General features: G+C 34.0%; 1 long non-coding RNA gene across 1 annotated transcript; it reads left to right on the top strand.

Annotated features, from left to right (window-relative positions):
- Positions 1-538: 538 nt before the first annotated feature.
- On the top strand, positions 539-6,601 carry LOC114459483 (uncharacterized). Its single transcript, XR_003673368.1, has 3 exons — positions 539-599; positions 1,539-1,631; positions 5,927-6,601. It is a non-coding gene; the product is annotated as an uncharacterized LOC114459483 (long non-coding RNA).
- The last annotated feature ends 2,873 nt before the right edge of the window (positions 6,602-9,474 follow it).

Genomic DNA, 9,474 nt, shown 5'->3' with positions numbered 1-9,474 from the left:
CGCCCCATCGCGACCAATAAATGAATGATGAACCTTTTCCATCAGTGTTATATGGTTGGGTTTAGATCTTAACTTGTCATGTGGCAGTAGATTAATGCCCTACATTACCTACATGACATGTGACATTTCATCTACAATAGTTTAAAGTAGGGATGTTCCATTCTGATATAGATATCTGATACTAGTCCAATATTAGCAAAAAACTATTATCACATTATATAGGCCTGTATCTAAAATGTGTGATATAAACACTCTGATCTAATCAGTTCATTCCATACTCCGCTCCAGCTTTTCTAATTAATAGGTCAGTTTTTTTCTTTTTCTTTTTTTCCTCAACGTTGCAGAATCGGTAAAGTTAAACTGTTTCCACTGAAGACCTTCATTTTCCTCCACATCATGTGATCTCTGAACAAACTGATAGTTTTAGTCAATTTCAAAGTGATGACACTGCAAAGGATGGATGAATATTTCTAGATCCTTCATGTTCATTCTGTCTCTTCCATCCTTCAGGTGGAGCTGATTCCATGCTGATGTTACAGGTGAATGGAGGATTGTGGAACCACTCAGCCGTGACAGCAAACATGGACTCCTCAGAAAAGGTGAGAAATGAGTGGAACAAAACCAGTGAATGTAGAACCAGTGAAAGACACCATTATGGGTGTACTCATACTGCCAGCTCAGGCTGTTCCAAGCTCACAGCAGGAATCCCCCCTCCCTGTCCCTTTTCTGGTACGGTACAACGGACGTGATCACCAGCTCAACTCGGTTCACACAGAGAAACTAGTCATCTCGTTCATTTACGACACACATGGCATTACGTCATCATTAAGCGACTCTGTTCATACCTGTCAAGTTTTGGATTTTAAAATAAGGGAATTTTTCTGGCGTCCACTACGAGCCGTCCCACCTGCCCAAACAAGCTCCGGTATTTTATTTATTTTTTTCCGGAAAAAAAGATTTATAATACAAAATAAATACTAATGAATAAAAAAACAAAATTAAACAAAAACGTATGTCAAAAATAAAGTAAAATACAATTAAAAGGTAGATATAAATTGTAGTGACAGTGATTATTCTGACTGCTCATTTTTAATTATTTATGTCATATAAAAATGTATGAGAACAACATTAATGTCACAGTCATCATATTTACCCTCAGGGATCAATGGTTTACTGAATCTGATCAGGTTTATTGTTTAGGTTTATTTAAATTAAGTTTATCAAAACTTAATTTAAATGGTCCTGATGACATCATTCTAGATCATAATGATTACACAAAAACAAATGGAGGCAAGGATGCATCAGTTATTTCACCACTAGGGGTCAGAATATTTGACAGTATCAGAAGTTATCATTAATCTACGATGTTTCAGACTCTACAATCCCTGGTATTGATGGTCTAGTACACACATTATCAGTGCTCCCCAGAACATTTCCCCATAAAAAAACATTCCTTGCCTCACGGTGACAGCGTTTCATGTTGATTCTGTCCATTTTCACGTTTAACCGTTTTCATTGGTCGATTCCGTGATTTATAGTTCCCTATTGGTGTTCAGCTGCAGCTGAGGGGAGGGGCTTCACGTGTGTCTGTTTATGTCTGCAGCAGCGAATGAAGTTGTCAATTGAAACAGGTGAGGGGGAAAAAACTAGAGATGAACCATAGATATATTAAGAGATGGACATGGTGCTGTTAGTATCGATACCTTTGCGAGAAAGTATAGTATCCGATACTAACTTTTTGGTATTGACACTTTATTTAGTTTTTTGACAACACTATTCTTACCAGTGGGAAAGTTCTTGATGATATATCTCTGCTAATCACGTCCGTAACGTGCATACAGCTCTGAGCACAGATATATAGAAGGTAGATGAACCAACTCCTCATGAAAAAACAATGTTCAGCTCCATCCACAGTATGAAAAAAATGATTGAACCATGAAAAAAACACATTTAAAATAAATACACAAGTGAGGGGAGGGGGGTGCAAGAAAAGCCCCCAGGTCTATAGAGCACTGGAGGAAACCCTGACCCACCAGTTGAGAATTACTGCTCTAAACAACTGACAGTCTGTAGTAGGTCTCCATCTACTACACCAAATATATTAACAAAACATATTTTTCTGTGGTTTGAAGAATTGTCGTTGACATAATCATTATTATTTATCATTAACTTATTCAAATATCATTCAACTACATGAAAACAGCAGATCATCAGTATTAAGTCCCTCTCTAACTACTACAGATGAGATGGTAATAAAATACTGTTTAATGGTTTTTAAATCATTTTTATTTGTAAATAATCATTAAAAAATAGAATAACTTAAAAATGACTTCTTTAACAGTTACTGTAATAGGCTGAAAACAACCAACAGTCTGTATTATATCTCTCTCTATCCACTACAGCAAAGATATTAATAATAAAACACTCTGATTTTCTGATGGTTTTTATTGATTAAATAACCTTAAATACTGTCATTAATCAGCAAGAACTTTTTTTTAAAAAAAAATTACTCTCGTAGCATGAAAATAACTGACAGTCTTTATTAGGTCACATCTACACACACCTCTACTACACCAAATATATATATAGAAAAACACTAAAATATGATAATAATCAACTAAAAATATAACTTTTTTTCATTTAAAAATGATCGTGTTGATGTTTTGAACCCAGTATATCGTATGGTATTCTGCAAATTAAATACGATTAAACATTTGATTTATATTAATTAATTTATAAAACAAGTACAGGAAACATCTCATTTTCTATATTCATAAAAAGATCATTTATGAAAAGATTTTTAGCTTGTGCTAGTAAGATGGTTATTATCATTATGCAGATCTATCCTAGAATTTAATGTAACTAGAGACAGACCTGATAAAGGTAGTTTATGGTTTTCAGGTTAATAGAGTGACCGTTGAATAATTTATTGGTAATAATTACATTATTAATTAGTGATGCACTAAAAATCTGACCAAACATGATGTTATAAAGACGTGAGTAAACGACGCAGTCAGTGCACGCTTGTCTAGAAACAGACCAACTTGTCTGTGGACTCGTGGAGCGTCTGTATTTAATACATGTGAGCACTACAGAGTTGATGGAGCAGTAAGTGTGTTTTATGTGTGTGTGTCACTTAGACACTGTAGTTACATGTAGCCCTCCATTAACACAGACCTTTAATACATCACAACTGTACTTGGTCCACGTTATAAACATCATTACTCTGATAGAATTAAACGGTGGAATCACAGCTTCAATGCATTTTGTGTTTTAATTAGGGCTGCACCATTTTCACAAAAAGCCAAATTGCGATTTTTCTGACAGATATTTCGATTTGATTTACAATTTTTAAAAAGATTTCATACATTTAAAAGCATTTCTTTTTCCAAATTCTGTTTTCCACATCAATTTTTTAAAATTCCGTTTTTTTTTTAGAAATATTAATGAATTATTTCAGAAAATATTAGTTTTTAACTCCTGTAAGGAAACAAAATACTAATAAATTAAAAAAAACCTTAATTCCTTTTGAGCACAATTATTTTAATTTTGTTATGTAAAATAAGTTTGTAATATGCTGCTCAAATGAATGAATGAATGAATGAATGAAAAATAAAGTAGATACAATTAAAAAGAAGATATAAGTTGTACTGTGAGAAAACAAAATAAAAACTAATAAAAAAGGAAACTATAATTGAACAAAAATGTATGTCAAAAATAAAAATGTAATTTAAAATACAATTAAAAGGTAGATATAAGTTGTAGTGACATGGATTATTCTGACTGCTCCTTTTTAATTATTCATGTCATATAAAGATGTATGAGAACAGCATTAATGTCACTATATTTACCCTCAGGGATCAATGATTTACTGAATCTGATCAGGTTTATTGATTAAGTTTTGATCAACTTAATTTAAATTAACCTCATTTAAATGATCCTGATGACATCATTCCAGAACGTAATGATTAAACAAAGCTAAATGTGCAAACATCACATGTAAGAAGTGTTTTTTCACCACTAGAGGCTAGAATATTTTACAGTATCAGAAGTTATCAATAATCTATGATGTTTCATACTCTACAATCTCTGGTATTGATGGTCTACAACAGAACAACTTTATCCAGATGTTCTGTAGCTCTGATCAAGTGAAGCTGATTAAAGCTGAGTCATGTTTTCACGGAGCACAGCAGCGCTATGAGAAACAGACAGAGCTTCACAGACATGTTAAAGTTAAACAGACACTGGTGTCTCTGATGTAGGAGTCAGTGATGATTTGTGTAGTTTTTTACCAGGTTAGACGGTGTTTAGGTGGTGTTTGAAACGACTACAAAGAGAGTTGGAAGGACATTTCTGCATAAAAAATGTTCTTTCCCTCACAGTGACGGTGTTTAAACCCAATTCTGTGAATTTCCGTTGCGTTCACCTGAGGTCAGGTGTAGATGTAGTTCTACAATTAGACACTAGATGGAGACCCAACATAAGTATTAGGTCTAAGCTCCTCCTTCAACTACTTTGACTGAAAATCTATCACACCTGTGTGTTTGGACTCTCAGATAATGTAGTGGAGGAGCTCAGAGATGTTGTTAGTGAGTGTCTTCAGATTTATTGAATTATTATGTTTATTTTAAGCTCCTAAACGCACGTATTTAAGTTAGAATATAGGTCATGTTAAAGTACACAGGCTGATTCCATGTTTATATGTATTTTGACCCAAATGTAAGTTAACTCTACAGCCAAAGGGTTTGGCTTTACCAGTTTGTTTGTTTAGTGACATCTTAGTCAAAATACATTAAGGTACTATTTGATCCAATTGATATAATATGTATATAGTGATTTCATAGTGTAATTTAGGTTAAAACAATGAAGAATAAAATCACAGATATGTTAAGAATAATAAATATTGGTTAAGAGTTTCAGATAAATAAGTTTACATAAATACTAAAATTAATAAATAACTTTATGGGTAAAATATATTGTTAAAAAGTTAGACTTTAATTAAAATGGATAAAATTTGTACAGCAAAGCACATGATTTAATTTTACAAATAGAAATAGTTAAACATTGTAGGTTGATTTAAAAACATTAAATATTAAATAGCAGAAAATTTATTTAATAAATAAAATGTTTAAAATAGGAAAAGCTCAGGTGGTTCATTCTTTTAAAAACATTTGATTAGAACTCATCCTTCCTTTCTCTCTTTTTCATCCTTTTCTTTAAGGTTTTAAACCTGATACAAAACCTACAACAAAACTGAATAAACTTTTAAAAGCTGAGGTGATCTCACGTCTTACTTGTTCTCCATCCATGTTCTTTCAAGCTGGACAAGCATTGTATAAAATAAGCTTAACAAGTATCTGGTATGGTATTCTGCAAATCAAATATGATTTAAAATTAGATTTAGATTAATTAATTGATAAAAGAAGTAAAGGAAGTTTCTCACTTTCAACATTCATAAAAAGATCATTTATTTAAAGCATGTGTGATTTCCCTTGTTTAATTTTATGAGACGTGTTTTTTTTTTCACAAATCTATTTTATTTTGTTTGGTGTATTTTTCTGTAATGTATGTTTTTTGGAGCCATTATGTGTATTCAGAAAAAAAAGGGGAAAAAAATTATGCCAAGATTCACGGCTCTGCCCAACAAACACTGTAAAAGTTAACAAAAATCCATGGATCTCTTTTGGTGTCCCACTTCTCTAGATGATCTGCAGTGACTTTGAACCCTGTCAGTGAAACGCCCTATGAAAAGTGTGTTACAATAGGACATTTGTCTCATATTAAATTCGCTTCACTATGTGGGGTGGGGGAACGAGCTAATGCCCATTTTTCCACATTGAGCTGGTTTAAGGCTGGAGGTTTAACAACTGATTCACAAATGTTTGTTTGGTTCCTTCTCTGTGTTTAATCTCTAACTGTTCTACAGGACTCTGGAAGCCAGAACAAAGTGACACCTCAACGTTCTCAGGACCATGAAGCTCAGCCACAACGAAGAAACAAATCTAAGAGAAAAACTTCAAAGCAAAGAGTTCAACAGCAGAGCCAAGCTGGAGTTAAAGCTAAACATACATGTGACCAGTGTGGGAAGGACTTTAGCTGTAAATCACACCTCACTGAACATCAAAGAATCCATTCTGGAGAAAAGCCATTTAACTGTGACCAGTGTGGAAAAGCTTTTACCCAGAATTCTACCTTAATTAGTCACAAAGTCGTTCATACTGGAGTTAAAAAGTTTGAATGTGATGAATGTGGAAAGACTTTTAGTCGATCTGAAAACCTCAGTCTACATCTCCTCATTCATCGTGGAATCAAAGCTCACAGATGTGAACAGTGTGGAAAGACTTTCACACGAAGATCATCTTTAACTCTGCACATGCAGACTCACTCCAGAACAGAGTTGTATCACTGTGACCACTGTGGGAAAATATATAAACAGAAACATTCCCTCATCATCCACCTGAGATCTCACACTGGACATGAAGTGTGTCCCTGTGACCAGTGTGACAAAGTTTTTACAAGATATAGAGATTTAAAATGTCACCAAAGCAGCCACTCATCAGAAAGACCTCATAAATGTGACACATGTGGAAAATCTTACAAGAGGAAATCTCACCTTAATCACCACCAACGAGTTCATGAGAAGAATGTTTTCAGATGTGATGAGTGTGGGAAGACCTTCAGCACTTCATCTGTTCTCCACTCACATCTCTGTGTGGATGGAGACATGGAGCAGGAATCATCTTCAGATCCCAGCGACACACGGATGGTGACGACACCTTCTGGTTCCAGTGTTGGACTGAAGAACCCAGAGATCAGGCTGCACAGGATTCCAACATAAACCTGCTGTCAGCTGGAAAATGGACACCAACAGTTCAGGAAGTTGTTGATCTTTGAAGGTGTGGTCTGAAAGAAAAGATCAATACAATGATCAGTTGGAAAGGAAGCAGGAAGAAGTTTCCCTTTGTTCACTTTCTATACAGGATATACATTCTATAGCTTCTGTATTCATACATGATGGATATGAAGAATGATTCACATTATTATTATTATTATTATAATACACTAATGACAGATTCTATATCAGGGCTGTCAAACTCATTTTAGTTGAGGGTTCAAATATGAACCAGTTTGAGGTCCAAAGGGCTTCAGCTTATAGAAAAACCAGCCTTAGTTTATGAGCAACTTTGCTTTAATTTTCCAAAATGTTGTAGAATAATTTAGGAAAAATTGCGTAACTTTCAAAAATTGAGAGTTCCTGTAACAATTGGAGTTTAAAAATAACTCCTATCATGTGATGTCAGCATCAATATTGTGGAGTTATTTTAAAATTATTCGTTTTTTAGAGGACTTGAGATATCTACAACTGAATTAGTTTATAATTTACGCAGTTATTCATGTTTTCTGTCATTTTTACTTTCTCCTGCAGGCTGAAATAGATGCTCTAAAGGGCCGGATTTGGCCCCCAGGCCTTGAGTTGGACACACATTCTATATGAAAGACAGTCTGAGATGTTCATCATGTGTTTGTATACTGTACATATTAATCATTAGTAGTTTTTTATAGAATGTAGAGAATGTGACTAACATTCTAATAGATGTAGTAATCAGATCCCAACTTGTAGATGAATATACATGCTGTGTTAATACAGACCATCTTCATCATGTACCTTTGAATCTGTTTCTTTTCTCTGTGTTTATAAAGGATTCATATTTGTAATGAGTTTTAAATGAGTATCTAATACATCACATAATAGTATTTTCTTGATTTTAGATGTGATGTGTTTTATATAAAGTATGTTTTTCTACAGTTGAAGTGAATGTGATGAAATGGTTCCTGACAGGGAAACCCTGCCTAAAGCCTGTGAATGGATCATGCAGTGTGCTGAATGAATATCAGGGGAAGGGGAGCCCAAAGTGTCCAAACACTCCCATTTTATCACCATATTTACATTTCTATCAACTCTGTGATTACAGCTCATAGATTTATTCTAACTCTGAAATGTTCTTTAATCTGTTCTTTAGCCTGTCCAGCCTTTCTTTAGAACTTACAATGTTCTATGTAACCATGATAAATCCTAATGTTCTTCTTAAATCTTCCTTCTGACATAAAGTTTGAATCAATGTAAATGTAATGATATCAAATGTCCAGTGAAGCTTTGTTCCTTTAAATAAAGACGTGTTATTGTCTGTGCTGGATTTCTTTGAACAGAGAAACATGTCAGAGAGAGGGAGAGCTTTTCATTGGATAGCACATAATCCTCCATCAAACACACATGGTTCCCATGAGAAGAACATCCACTGGATGGATCTAAGAACAGGAAGTGAAGGTTCCTCTGGAAACTGAGTGTTTAGTGAAGCTGAAGGAGTTTAAAAATAGACTTTTAGAGTAACTGCTGCTTTCACATCCAGTCATGATGTCTTTCTGACAAATTCTGATAAAATGAGTCAAACAAGTGCAGAATTCTTTAGTTTTAGATTGTTCCTACATTAACAAGGCTTTTTATTTAAATTTAGTGTTGTATCAACATCTGAGACAGTGAAAGAGTTCCTGTTTTGGTTCAAGAAAGATATGAATTATTCCCAATGAACAGCACTGATTAAAAGGGGGCGGAGTCTCCCTGTATGTGGACTCAGAGTGGAGGTGTGTCCAGGTTAATCACATGTCTAAGTGTGTAAATGAATATAATATAAAGTTGTATATACAGAACACCAGGGTGGTGCATTGACACACTGAAGAACACATTAGCTGACATGTTTCATAACTCTGATGATACAATAAAATACAAAGTGTTTGGAGTGACTTCATTATTAATATTATGAATCCAAACAGACACATAAAGACTTGTGATGTTATACATCCAATGTACAGCTGTGGCCTGTTCTTAGTCATTCTAAAGCCAAGCAGAGTCACATTAGACACTGACACATCCATCATTAACATTTGGACACATTCAGCTGATTGGAAAGTAGATGGAGGATTATTTAGAAGTGATATCAGTGAACAGCTTCCAGTTACAAACCAGAGCTGGGCTTAGATCTATCAATGTGATCATCCAAACAATGTCTATGATGTCTTAACTTTTTTTGTTGATATATTTTGTTAATACATATTTCATGAGTAATATAGTTGTCTTTGTCACATTTTATTTGGCATGAGTAAATAAACTAGTACAGTGACTATCGGAAGTATGTATTCATATAGTTGGAGCTTTAGTAGAGTCATCATGTATGTCCAAATGAGTATGTGTTTGAAGGTTGGATGTACAAAGAGGTGTACTGTACATACTCTGCACTCTCTAGTGTTATAAATGGGTTTATTTGCAGGTGCAAAATAAAATAGCATGTGCGATTTCCCAGGTTTAATTCTATGGGACATGAACATGATAAATGAGTTTGTTGTTTTTTTTTCTTTACTCATTTTTATATATTTTTTTGTTTGGTGTATTTTTCTGTAATGTATGTTTTTTTTATATGT

The sequence above is a fragment of the Gouania willdenowi genome, unplaced genomic scaffold (genome assembly GCF_900634775.1).
Source record: "Gouania willdenowi unplaced genomic scaffold, fGouWil2.1 scaffold_316_arrow_ctg1, whole genome shotgun sequence".
In the NCBI taxonomy this organism is placed as follows: Eukaryota; Metazoa; Chordata; class Actinopteri; order Blenniiformes; family Gobiesocidae; genus Gouania; species Gouania willdenowi.
This window is presented reverse-complemented; position numbering and strand designations above follow the sequence as displayed.